This window comes from Moschus berezovskii, chromosome X (genome assembly GCF_049115385.1).
Source record: "Moschus berezovskii isolate FMDL1 chromosome X, NW_MosBer_1.0, whole genome shotgun sequence".
NCBI classification, from domain to species: Eukaryota; Metazoa; Chordata; class Mammalia; order Artiodactyla; family Moschidae; genus Moschus; species Moschus berezovskii.
The window spans coordinates 9,935,357-9,947,415 of record NC_142488.1 but is presented as its reverse complement, the minus strand read 5'-3'; positions in this window follow the sequence as shown (position 1 = coordinate 9,947,415).

Sequence of the window (12,059 nt, the reverse complement as noted above, 5' to 3'; positions counted from 1 at the left end):
AAGCAACAGGGTGTTTGAAAAATGGGAGGTGGGAAAGTGTATAGTGTAATCAAATAACTTAAAGATTGTCTAGTGCTCAATTTCATTTAGCTGATGAGGAGATTCCAACCTGTGCTTAATTGCTCAGTTGTTCCCGACTCTTTGCAACCCTTTGGACTGTGGCTCACCATGGGATTTTTCAAGCAAGAATACTGGAGTGAGTTACCAATTCCTTGTCCAAGGGATCTTCATGACCTGGGGATTGAACCCATGTCTCCTGTTTCTCTTGAACTGCAAGCAGATTCTTTACCCACTGAGGCACTGAGAAACATTCTCACCTAGAAGGGTGAAGAAAAGTGTCCAGTGGAGCCAGGTGTGGGATGCAGGTCACTTGACTCGAAGAGCTGGCATCTTGCCCAGTACCCCATGGCCTTCTGTAGACTGAGTAGACCTTTGGGGAAGGGCTGCTGCAACTCGTATGACACCTTTGCATGAAGGAGAAAGAGAATCTCTTTCTAGACTACCATAATATAAAATTTTTGCTAGAAAAAGGCCTCTGTAAAATGGCAATAAATATTCGTATCTACAGTGTCTGCCGTCTTCATGGTTCCCTCTAGATGTACAAGGTGTGTTATCACGTTGGTCTCTAAGGATTCAGATCAATCCAACTTAAAAAGTAGTCACCTTTGAACCTTCTGTGAGGGAAGAGTCCATAACTATCTCATTCCAGTGGCTTTTTAATGGTTTCTGATGGGCTGCCCAGAATGGAACCACTGACCTTGACCTCCTCTTAGGCATTTGTGTTCTCTTAGCTCCTGATTTATGACCCATTGCCTGCTGTGACCTTCCACATTCCTATCCGTTCTCCCGCCTGCTTGCTTTCTGATTTTCTGATTTATTACTTTCCATGATCTGGTTCATTTTCTGCCTGAAATGAACATAACCATCAACTCACAGAATCAGATATTTAATTTTGAAATTTTCCTCCTTATTGGGTTTCTCTCCCTCTCCTATTTAGTCTCTCTCTGTTTTTTTTTTTTTTTTTATGGTTGACCATAAACCCTGTCGCTTTGTTAGGGAAGTTCACTGGACTCTCTTTTATAAAGGACAAGCTGGAGAAAAGAAGAGAAGCTGGACTTGGGTTAGAATAGATTTTCCCAATTGTGGTATGTGTTGTTGTTGTTCAGTCGTTCAGTTGTGTCTGCTCTTTGCGACCCCGTGGACTGCAGCATGCCAGGCTTCCCTGCCCTTTACTATCTCCCAGAGTTTACTCAAACTCATGTCCATTGAGATGCCATCCAACCATCTCATCCTTTGTTGCTCATGCTTGGGAAATACTAACCCTGCATCATGTTCACAGGCGTTCAACAGAGGGAAGAGGCATTAGTCAGATAATCTTGGGTAGCTGCTGGGTGGAAACAGGCAACAGTTTTTCTACACTGCAACCTTCAGAGTCGTTATTATGCCAGTGTGGTTATGCATATGCAAGGGTATGCAAAATTTGTAAGGTTTATTTATCTGTATAAGTGAGATTCTTGTGTTCCATGGAATAGAGCTTGGAGCTCTAACCAGGTCCTAGAAGGACTTGGTTCAGAAGAAGGAGACAGTAGTCCATTCCTTGATGTTCATAGAGGCATGGCAAAGTCAGAGCTCATTCTGGGCAGGCTGCACGATCCCAGGCAGTATTTACTGGCAAGAGACAGAGTAGCCAGGGAAGGCCAGAGGCAGTGTGCCACACAGGGAAACAGAGATGGTCAAGTCTGATGATCACAGCTTCTCTTAGCTATTCAGAGCAGGGTTCCAGCTGCACTGAGAAACTGGAGTGCCTGGCTGGAAACAGGGGCTGGGGATTATGGATGGGGACAACTGTGGTGCTCCTAACAGCTACCTGAAGGCCTTGGCAGAATGACCAAAAGCCCTAAATCAAGAGTCACACAGAGTTTTTTTTTTTTCTCTCATGGAAACACTGAGATTCAGTGGCCCGTGGCCATCTTGAAGCATAAACAATTATATACGTATACATCTTTTTAAAAAACCCACAAATGTTAGCATATGTATATAATGTTCTACTGGAGAAGGAAATGGCAACCCTTTCCAGTATTCTTGCCTGGAAAATCCCATGGGCAGGTGGGCTACGGTACATGGGGTCACAAAAGAGTCAGACAGGATGTAGCGACTAAGCACATGGTGTTCTGCACCTTGTGTTGTTGGTTTTTGTTTTTAAACTTGGCGTTCTATCTGTGAAGCCATCCTATATAAAGCTGCTTCAGGTTTTAAATAGCAATACAGAATTCTATTGTATGGGTGTATTTACTTAGTCTTACATTGATGGGCGTGTATGTCATTTCCAATGCCACAACGAATATTGAACATACGTAATTTCACACATGTGAGAGTCTCTCTGCAGGATAAACACTTAGGACTGGAGTCCTAAGGACTGGATAAACACTTAGCTGATGGAGAAAGAATGCACACTTTAATTCTGACAGGTATTTCCAAACTGCCTTCCATAATTGTTTTTCATTCTCCCAGTTGTCTCTGACTCTTTGCAACCCCGTGGACTGCAGCTATGGTTTTTCCAGTGGTCATGTATGGATGTGAGAGTTGGACTCTAAAGAAAGCTGAGCGCCGAAGAATTGATGCTCTTGAACTGTGGTGTTGGAGAAGACTCTTGAGAGTCCCTTGGACTGTAAGGAGATCCAACCAGTCCATCCTAAAGTAGATCAGTCCTGAATATTCATTGGAAGGACTGATGCTGAAGCTGAAGCTTCAATACTTTGGCCACCTGATGCGAAGAATTGACTGACTGGAAAAGACCCTGATGCTGGGAAAGACTGAAGGCAGGAGGAGAAGGGGACAATAGAGGATGAGATGGTTGGGTGGCATCACCGATGTAACATGAGTTTGAGCAAGCTCTGGGAGTTGGTGAAGGACAGGGAAGCCTGGTGTGCTGCAGTCCATGGGGTCGCAAAGAGTCAGACACAACTGAGCACACACACACACCTAACATGGAAGCCATACTTTGGTGCCATTTATCATCCTGTGTATGTAAAATGTGTATATAGAAGAGTTATACATTTATACATAAATATATATAGGAGAGTTAAGAGGAAAGTGAAATATTTCTTGTCTACAGTAAAGACGGAAATGCGTGTCGACTATAGATGTATTAGATAGAGAACTCCAACAGCTCTTTGCCCAGTGCCCCAGCATATAGGAAGCCCTCGATGGAAAGAGGTCTATTACTGGTTGGAGGACAGATTAATTGGGATTGGGCTAGCATGGGCTTGCCTCTGGGGGCTTTTAGTACCTACAAATGAATGGAGTTGGAGACTCTGGGGCTGACATTCAATACATGTTTATTGAATGAAATTGAAAAATCTAATTTTAAAAATGATTCTTAAAACCTGGGATCCTTTTTGCTAACCAGGCATGTATTTTAAATGGTGTAGTTTTACAATCTTGATTTAGGATTAACATCCTGTCAAAAAATAAAGACATAAAGAACAAGGAAAGAAGCTTCAGATAGAAATAGTGGAATGTAGGAGATTGAATGTGAAGGCCTTAGGTCTAATATTTTGCATTCCTCTAATATATCATAGAGAGCTAGGCTTTTATTTCCTCCTTAGCTCTGTATTTACACTGTATGTGTTCCAGGAAGCCTGATTCCAGGGGAGACTGTACCATGATTGTCTAGGCGAGGGAGGGCTCCTGGGGCTGCCTTTGTCTCCTAATGTGGTGCCAGGCAAGTCAAACTACCTTGGCTTCACTTTCCCTCCCAGTAAAGGAGAAAGCCTTGAACTTAAGAGAACATATTTTCTGAAATGGGAAAGTGAGGGTGATGTGTTCTCTAAGCATTGGTGAGAAAACTGATAAGTTATAAGAAGAGTTACTCCACTTTCCTCACACCTCATGGAGTTGGGTGGGTGGGAGTCATGGGAAGTCTTCCTACAGATTTGACTTCTTAGACCATCTCCATGTGAGCTGGAAAAATGGATGAGTGTGGACATGGACGTCCAGCATGTTCCCAATGATGTAAAAATACCCCCAGAAAAGAACAAGACCAGAGCAATGGCACTGCAACCCCCCAGGCAGGTGGTCCTCTCTGAGCAGTGGCATGATTGACAGTAACCATGTTTCTTTTTTGTTATTGTTCAAGATTCCAGCCTTGCTAAAAGGCGTGTTACTTTTGTGATCAGAAAGTTGTTAAAGTACATGTATTTCTCTGAAAATAAGAAGGGATGAAGGTACCAGTGACCACTGCCAGTGTTTATCTGACCGCTCTGCCTCCACTACTCATGTGGTCCCTTCAGAGTGCTTGGGTTTCCTATGGATGGCCTCCCGTGTTCACAAGGTGACTTCCTGATGGTGTGGGAGTGCCTGCCATCTCTCCCCTCCCCTCCTCTGGTCTCAGTGGGGAGGAATTTGCTTGCTTTTAAGGACCCCAGAGGAACTACTTCCACTGCTGATATCTCTCAAGGGCGTGGCTGCTGCAGTTGCCACCAATGACCTCTGTCAAGAGTGTGCCTACTGGCCACCATGTCACCAGTATGGTCATCAGAGTAAAGGACCCCTTCCATCAAAACCTCCTCCAACACCAGCTCCTCCTCCACCATCACAGATTCTGTGATCCTTTGCCCTTTCATTAGCTCTCAGAAATCTTGCAGAAACAATTTTGGATTCTAGTGGATATTTATTAGAGTTTTGTTGGCCAGAGACTCAGGGTGACTCCACACTGAGCGAACGAGAGAGCCATTCTATTCTAGGACCTCTGGTGTGCTCAGAATGACCCTTTCAAAGCACACCCGTTGTCTTTGAAGCACACTTCTGTGGTGGACCCTTGGCTCTCTTAGGGTGAGGAATCTTCCGAGAGGCTTCTTGGGCTCTTTTGTGCCTAGAAGCCCTGGTAAGTTCACACTGCTGGATCTTCTTGAGTCACAAGGTTCAAAAAGAGATCTCTCCGGCTACTGCCCAGGCCTTTGATTGCTGATGGAGGGAGACCTCCATCCTCAAAAGGAGCTAGAGGAGAAAGAAAACAGAGAAGGGAAATGGGACCAAGGGACCCTGGAAATGTTGGGCTGTGGAAAGAGGATCAGACCGTCCCCCTCCTCCCTCTGCCTCTGTGATTTTCATTCCAGAAATGATCCAGAGGCAGAAAAGGGGAGGGAAGTGCTCTTTGTTGAAGGCCTGTGGAAGGCCTGAGAAGTGCTTCATGGCCGACCTGTGCTTTCATCCTTGCAGATTCCTGGGCAGATGTTAGGACCCAGGAGCTGGCACTGGAGGAGGCATAAATGGCAGAGGCTACTTTATCTTGATAGCTACAGTGACAGGGCAGCCACTATACACACTGAGACTGAGAAATGTGGAGTAACACACAGCTCTGAAGAGGGGCGCTCTGAATTGTGACCGTGAAGCACCCACCTGGCTCTCTCCACCTCTGTCCTCGGCCATGTATTCCGGCTGCTTCTCCACCACCAAGCTGACCTTTGGGATGGGCTCTTTTTAGGTCAGGCTTTCTCACCCTTGGCATGAGTGACATTTGAGGTCCCGTAATTCTCGGCTGTTGGAAGGTCTCCTGTGCATGATAAAATGTTTAGCATTATCCCTGGCTACTACCCACCAGAAACGAACAGCATCCGTGCCCCCCCCCCCGCTGCCGCAAGTTACGACAACCAAAAGTACCTCTAGACATTGTCCAGCGCTGTCGTGGTGGGTGCAGAACTGCGCCCACAAGAACCACTCATTTTTATGGGGTTCCGGTTGTAATACGTTTCTTCTTAAGTGACTCCTCTTTCTGCTCATGTCTTTTAACACTTCCTCATTACTTGCTCTAGCCACATTTGCCATGCTAATGGATTGCTCATTTCAGACAAGGGGATAGAGCCCTGTGCGCAAAGGCAATTAGGATGAGCCAACCACCCAGGCAGCAGACAGAGCCTGGGTAAAAGCGGCAGCCCTGAGGGATGAACCAGGTGGTGATGGAGCAGGGGCCAGTGGTTGCGGGGAAGGAGGGGGGGCTCTGGGTAGGACATGCTGATACTCCGCTGCTCTTCTTCTTACTTCCTCCCTCCTTGAGTGGGCAAGAAAGTGGGTAGGGGTGCAGCTGAGGCCATGGCCTTACCTATACCTCTCCCATTCCCATCCTTAATAGATTTTGAATTTGGGCCTCCAATTGCTGGGTCTCCCCTGCCCTGTGTTTCGTGTCCCCTTCACCTCTTTTACTGCCCTCTACCCCTTCCTGGAGAGTTGGGGCATCCCAGGTAAAAGGGGGAGATGCATCGGAATGAGCTGAGTTTTGTGTCTCAAAGGAAGCACCACATCCTTCACGTTGACTTCATTCCCTCCCAATGACACAAACTCTCTTCACTCAGCAAATTCCACAACCGTACTTGCCAACTGTGATTAGACACATCACCGCACACATGGACACATGTGTACTTTAACGCAAACACAGATAACGGTGCTTTTGCTCCCACTGAAATAGTGTATTTTTGTTCCTCTACTCTATTGTCTTATCTAGACACCTCTTCATGCAGGACAGCTTCAAAAGTCACCTTACCTTTGATCATGTCTGCACCAAACTACAAATAGCACCCCCCTGTCTGTGTGGCTGTCTTTAAAGAACACTCAAGGAGGATGACTCAGTCCTGATGATTGGCTTTGGTGAAGGACAGATGGAAGGGCATTTGGGTACTCATGTGTGTTTAGTTGCTCAGCCATGTCCAACCTTTTGTGACCCCATGGGCTGTAGCACACCAGGCTCCTCTGTTTATGGGATTGCCCAGACAAGAATACTGGAGTGGATTGCCATTTCCTTCTCCACGGGATCTTCCCAGACCAGGGATCGAACCTGTGTCTCCTGCATTGGCTGGTCCAAAGAATACGGATGCCCAGTGTTTCCACCTTGCCTTTTGGTGTCTTCTCATGTTGTGATTGTGTCTAGAAGTCCCTGGCATCATGGTGAGCTCTACAGGCCATTGTGTTATGGTGCTTTGTTAGGGCATCTTCATACTTCTGGTCCATAATTACTGGATGGAGAATTTTGCACACTCTGGGAGATCTAGCCCAGATCTTAATTTTCTGTTCTTGAAAAAATGCCTCTTGCTCACATCTTCTTCCCAGCCGTTATGGATTTTGTTGTCTCTTCTTTGTTGGCACTTGAAAGTTGACCTACATCCACGACTTGCCATTTCTTTTGACTTCACCCCTCTCTTGTCTTCCCTTTTTCCTATTTTCCTCAACTCTTCTTTCCCCATTCTCCTTGTCCTCTCTGGTCAGCTTCTCCTAGTTAATAGTTTTCACTCTGTAAAAATGTTTTGCGTCTATGTTCCAGTTATAATTGACATTTGTTGCTGGTGAATTTGGACAGGATATCGCATTAAGTATTATGAAAAGCCTAAATACAGACGTAATTCTTGCCCTACCATTGAGAAAATTCATAGCTTGAATTATAATACAAGACAAATTATGAAACTATATTTTTTAATCCATTAATTCCACAAAAATTGAATGAGTTAAATATGTTTGAGGTGATATTGGGGACATTGGATGCACAGTGGAGAATAAAATAGACCCATCTTGCCTTCACACAGCTTATAATCTCAGATGTCATCAGTGATAAGATGCAACGTCAACTTAATAATAGAGTTTTCAGTAGCAAAATCTGTGTTAAATGTTCATTGCAGTTGTAAGATACTCTTTGACTTTAGAAGCATTTTTATGTGAAAAATAGGTTTATATTCAGTTTGGTCCCCAGAAACTCTGAAATGAGGGTCTACATGTAAGTGATGAAGAAAATACTGGCAGGTAATGAGCTTCGGGGACTGGGCAAGCAGACAGCCAGGGTAGAAGGAAAGCAGGGATATGATGTTGAGCAAAGTCTCATCCTCCTGATATGCCACAGGGTACCTCTAAGAGCAGCTACTATCTCAGAGGTTGCCACCTCCTCTGGTGCCAGGAACTGAGCTGGTTTACATGCTCCTCTCTTATTGGTCATGAGCTAAGGGTCAACTACCAGGTGTGTCAGGATGCAGCTAAAGCTGCTCCCCTAGGCCAAGGACCATGCCATGGGCAGTCCCTGGAGGCCAAATTGTACCCACAACAGGGGAAGTGGCCCAGAAGGAGTGGAAAGGACCTCAGGGGATCTGGAGGAAGCAATTGTCTACCATCATTTCCTCTCAGATCAAAGACCTATGGCAAGCGCGACCATTTATAGGCATGTATACCCAGAATCCGCCTGCCACTGCAGGAGACTCAGGAGATATGGGTTCAATCCCTGGGTTGGGAAGATCCCGTGGAGGAGGAAATGGCAACCCATTCCAGTATTCTTGCCTGGAAAATCCCATGGACAGAGGAGCCTGCGGGGGGCAGCTACAGTCCATGGGGCTGCAAAGAGTTGGACATGACTGAGTGAGCAAAATATATATATATATATCAAAAAATCTGAAAAAGAATATGTTCTTTTTCAGATTTTTTGATAATTGGTTATTACAATATATTGAGTAGAGTTCCTTGTGCTATACAGTACATATATATTTTAAAAATTGGTTTTTAAGTAAAATGTGAATGTTGAAAATGTAAGATAATTTGAAAAACAAACTTCCTTATACTTTTAACATCCACTTGCGAGTTGCCTTGAAGATTTAGTAATATACCACTTCAGCCTTTCTTCTTTTCAATTTGTGCCATTCAGCTTATAAGAATTGTACTTTTCAGAGGAATTTGGCCTAATATTCTTACTTATATTTATGGGCATTTCTAGTATCACTGCTTATATTTATGGGCTCTATTCACCACCACCACCCACCTTCTGGGCAGCTGTGTGCCATAGAAAAGGAACAGGCACATGGCATCTACTACCTCTTCCTCCAAGAAATTGCCTGGTTTTCTTGTTTCAGATAATCATGACCTCAGGCACCATCTATACTGTTATCACTGATAGTGCAGGTGTTATGATCACAGACTTCCATGCATGGCACGTGACTGCTAGGAAAGAGTGAAACATGTCCAGATAGACATGTCCTTTGCTGAGGAATTAAAAGACCATTTCCTTGTTGTGTTATCACAACTTGTCTACAATACTAACATGACTGGGTTCATTTTAACATGACTTAGTGTTTCCTTAGCATAAATAAGTTGATCTGAGCTGTTGGAAATGCATGAAAACTTTTCCCGTTGCTACTAATAGTGAATTTCAGTTCAGTTCAGTTCAGTCCAGTCACTCAGTCGTGACCGACTCTTTGCGACCCCATGAATCACAGCACGCCAGGCCTCCCTGTCCATCACCAACTCCCGGAGTTCACTCAAACTCATGTCCACAGAGTCGGTGATGCCATCCAGCCATCTCATTCTCTGTCGTCCCCTTCTCCTCCTGCCCCCAACCTTTCCCAGCATCAGAGTCTTTTCCAGTGAGTCAACTCTTCGTATGAGGTGGCCAAAGTATTGGAGTTTCAGCTTTAGCAACCACTAAATTCTTCTCCATCTCTATAACTTTTCTATTTTTATACCTTTATATAAATGGAATTATAGACTATGTGGCCTTTTGAGATTAGCTTTTTCCTCACATAGAATAATTGTCTGGAGTGTGCCAAATTGTTGCATGTATCAAGATTTTATTCCTTTTTGTTGCTAAGTGGTATTCCATGGTGTTGACATACCAGTTAATTTGTCTGTTCATCAGTTGATGAATGTTTGGGCTGTTTCCCCTTTTTGACTATTACCAATAAAGCTGCCATGAATATTTGTGTATAGGTTTCTATGTAGATGGATTCCCTGGGGCTCAGTGGTAAAGCATCTGTCTGCAAAGCAGGAGACATGAGTTCAATCCCTGGGTTGGGAAGATCCCTGGGGGAGGACATGGCAACCCACTCCAGTATTCTTGCCTGGAGAATTCATGGACAGAGGAGCCTGGTGGGCTACAGTCCATGGGATCACAAAGAGTCGGACATGACTGAGCACACATGTGCTTCCCATGTGTGCACACACATTTCATTTTCCATGTGGACATGAATCTTCATTTCTCTGGAATAGATGTCCAGGAGTCTGATTACTGGCTTGTGTATTAGTATAGATAGGGATGTTTTAAAGCCAAAATGTGAGCACATTGGTTAATTTTTAGAAGATGTGTTTTGTTTAGTTGCGATGTTGTGTCTGACTCTTTGCGACCCCATGGACTGTATCCTGCCAGGCTCTTTTGTCCATGGGATTTGCCAGGCAAGAATAATGGAATGGGAAGCCATTCCCTTCTCCAGGAGGTCTTCCTGACCCAGGGGTCAAACCCACATCTATTGCCTTTCAGGGAGATTCTTCACCACTGAGCCACCAGGGAAGCCCCTTGAAAAGGTATAGACTCAGCCAAAAATGTTAGAGAGGATGAACTTAATGTTAAGATAATGATGATTTATCAAAGAAGGTTTTTTCTGCATAGGAGTTCATGTCCTAAGCATTATTTCAGTTTTCTAATCTTGTATTTCTAGTCCTTGTTCTAATGTGTAATTTTATAACAGGCTCTGACTCCCAGTAAATTTACCCAGAGTGGCTACTTTTCTGCATAGGGAAGCACAGTGTCCTTAATATCAGATCATCATATTCCACTAAAATTTTACTCTCTCTGTGCAACTGATCCTTTCAGTATAGCAAATCTGAGAACATACTAAGTGTAGCCAGTATATATTATTTTCCTTTCAAGGAGTCCTATTTTAGTTTTCAATTTTCTCTCTTTCTCTCTGTTTTTTGACAAACATTATTTTCAATGCCTGTAACAACTGGTAGCCCTTCATATTCAAAAGGCATTGATAAGTTATGGTTATTATCTTGTATAGCTTTCACACTTTTAAATACTATGGAAAGAAAACCTCTGTCACATAAGCCTAAGAGGATCAGCTTCAGTGGGCAGCCCTTACCCCCTCCCATCCAGTGTTGAGAATCAGCTTGATGAAACAATTTCATGGTATTTTATTTAGTAAAGATTTCAGGCACTGTCCACTGGGCTTCTGGGATTCTCATCACAGTGGAAGTCCAGTGACTGAAGCATGAAGAAGAAAGATATTGCCAAATGTGTAGCAACCGCTGATGTAATTTGCAGTTCACGTCTTTTCAGCGAAATAACATAGAGCATATGTGGCCAGCCTAAGTTTATTTGGAAGTCAGAATGTATTGAGAACCAAAAGAGAAAATGAAATAGAAGAGAGAACCTCATAAGTTAGTTGAGTGGCAATTTAGATGCAGGTATATTCAGGCTCCTGAAAGCATGTGTCTCAGCTCTGGATGTCTGCATTCTAGTGTTCAGTCCTTCCTAGATAGCTCTATTGGCTTTGAGATGAATGATTTATGGTTTGCCTCTTATGAAGTATTTATATAATTTCAATAGAGAAGATTCTGACCAGTGTCATGATTAAAGGACAAGGGTTTAAAGAAGTTGGCCAAGGTCAGAAAGGAACTTGATTCTGAAGTTAACATTAGCTATCTGGCCCTTGCTTTCATCTTCTCAGTCACAATTAGCTTGAGTGATCATGAGACTTAGTTTTCTCAGGGAAGTCCAGGTTACATGGTCCCAGTGCAAATGTTAGGGCTTCCCAGGTTGCTCAGTGGTAAAGAATCTCCCTGCCAAGCAGGAGATGCAGGTCATGAAGATCCCCTAGAGAAGGAAATGGCAACCCACTCCAGTATTCTTGCCTGGAAAATCCCATGGACAGATGATCCTGGTGGGCTATTGTCCATGGGGTTGCAAAGAGTAGGACACAACTTAGCAACTAAACAACAATGCCAGTATTAACAGTGCCCTTTGTACTCTGAAAAGTTTCCCAATTTCAAGACACATTCTATGTCCACCCTACCATTAGGTATGTTAAGTATGTATTTTCTTGATACATTAACTTAAAAGTTCATCTATTTTTTCTTTATGCAAAATAAATGAGTAATGAGCATTGTGTCCTTTAAGCCTTTACCCTGATATAAAAACTTCAGTTTAATGACTGACATTTTCTTTTTGTTTATATTAGAATTTGACTTCTAGTTTTACACCCAAAGGAACCACATGTATACATCCAGACAAGGCTTTTATGCATTTTCTTTGCAGCATT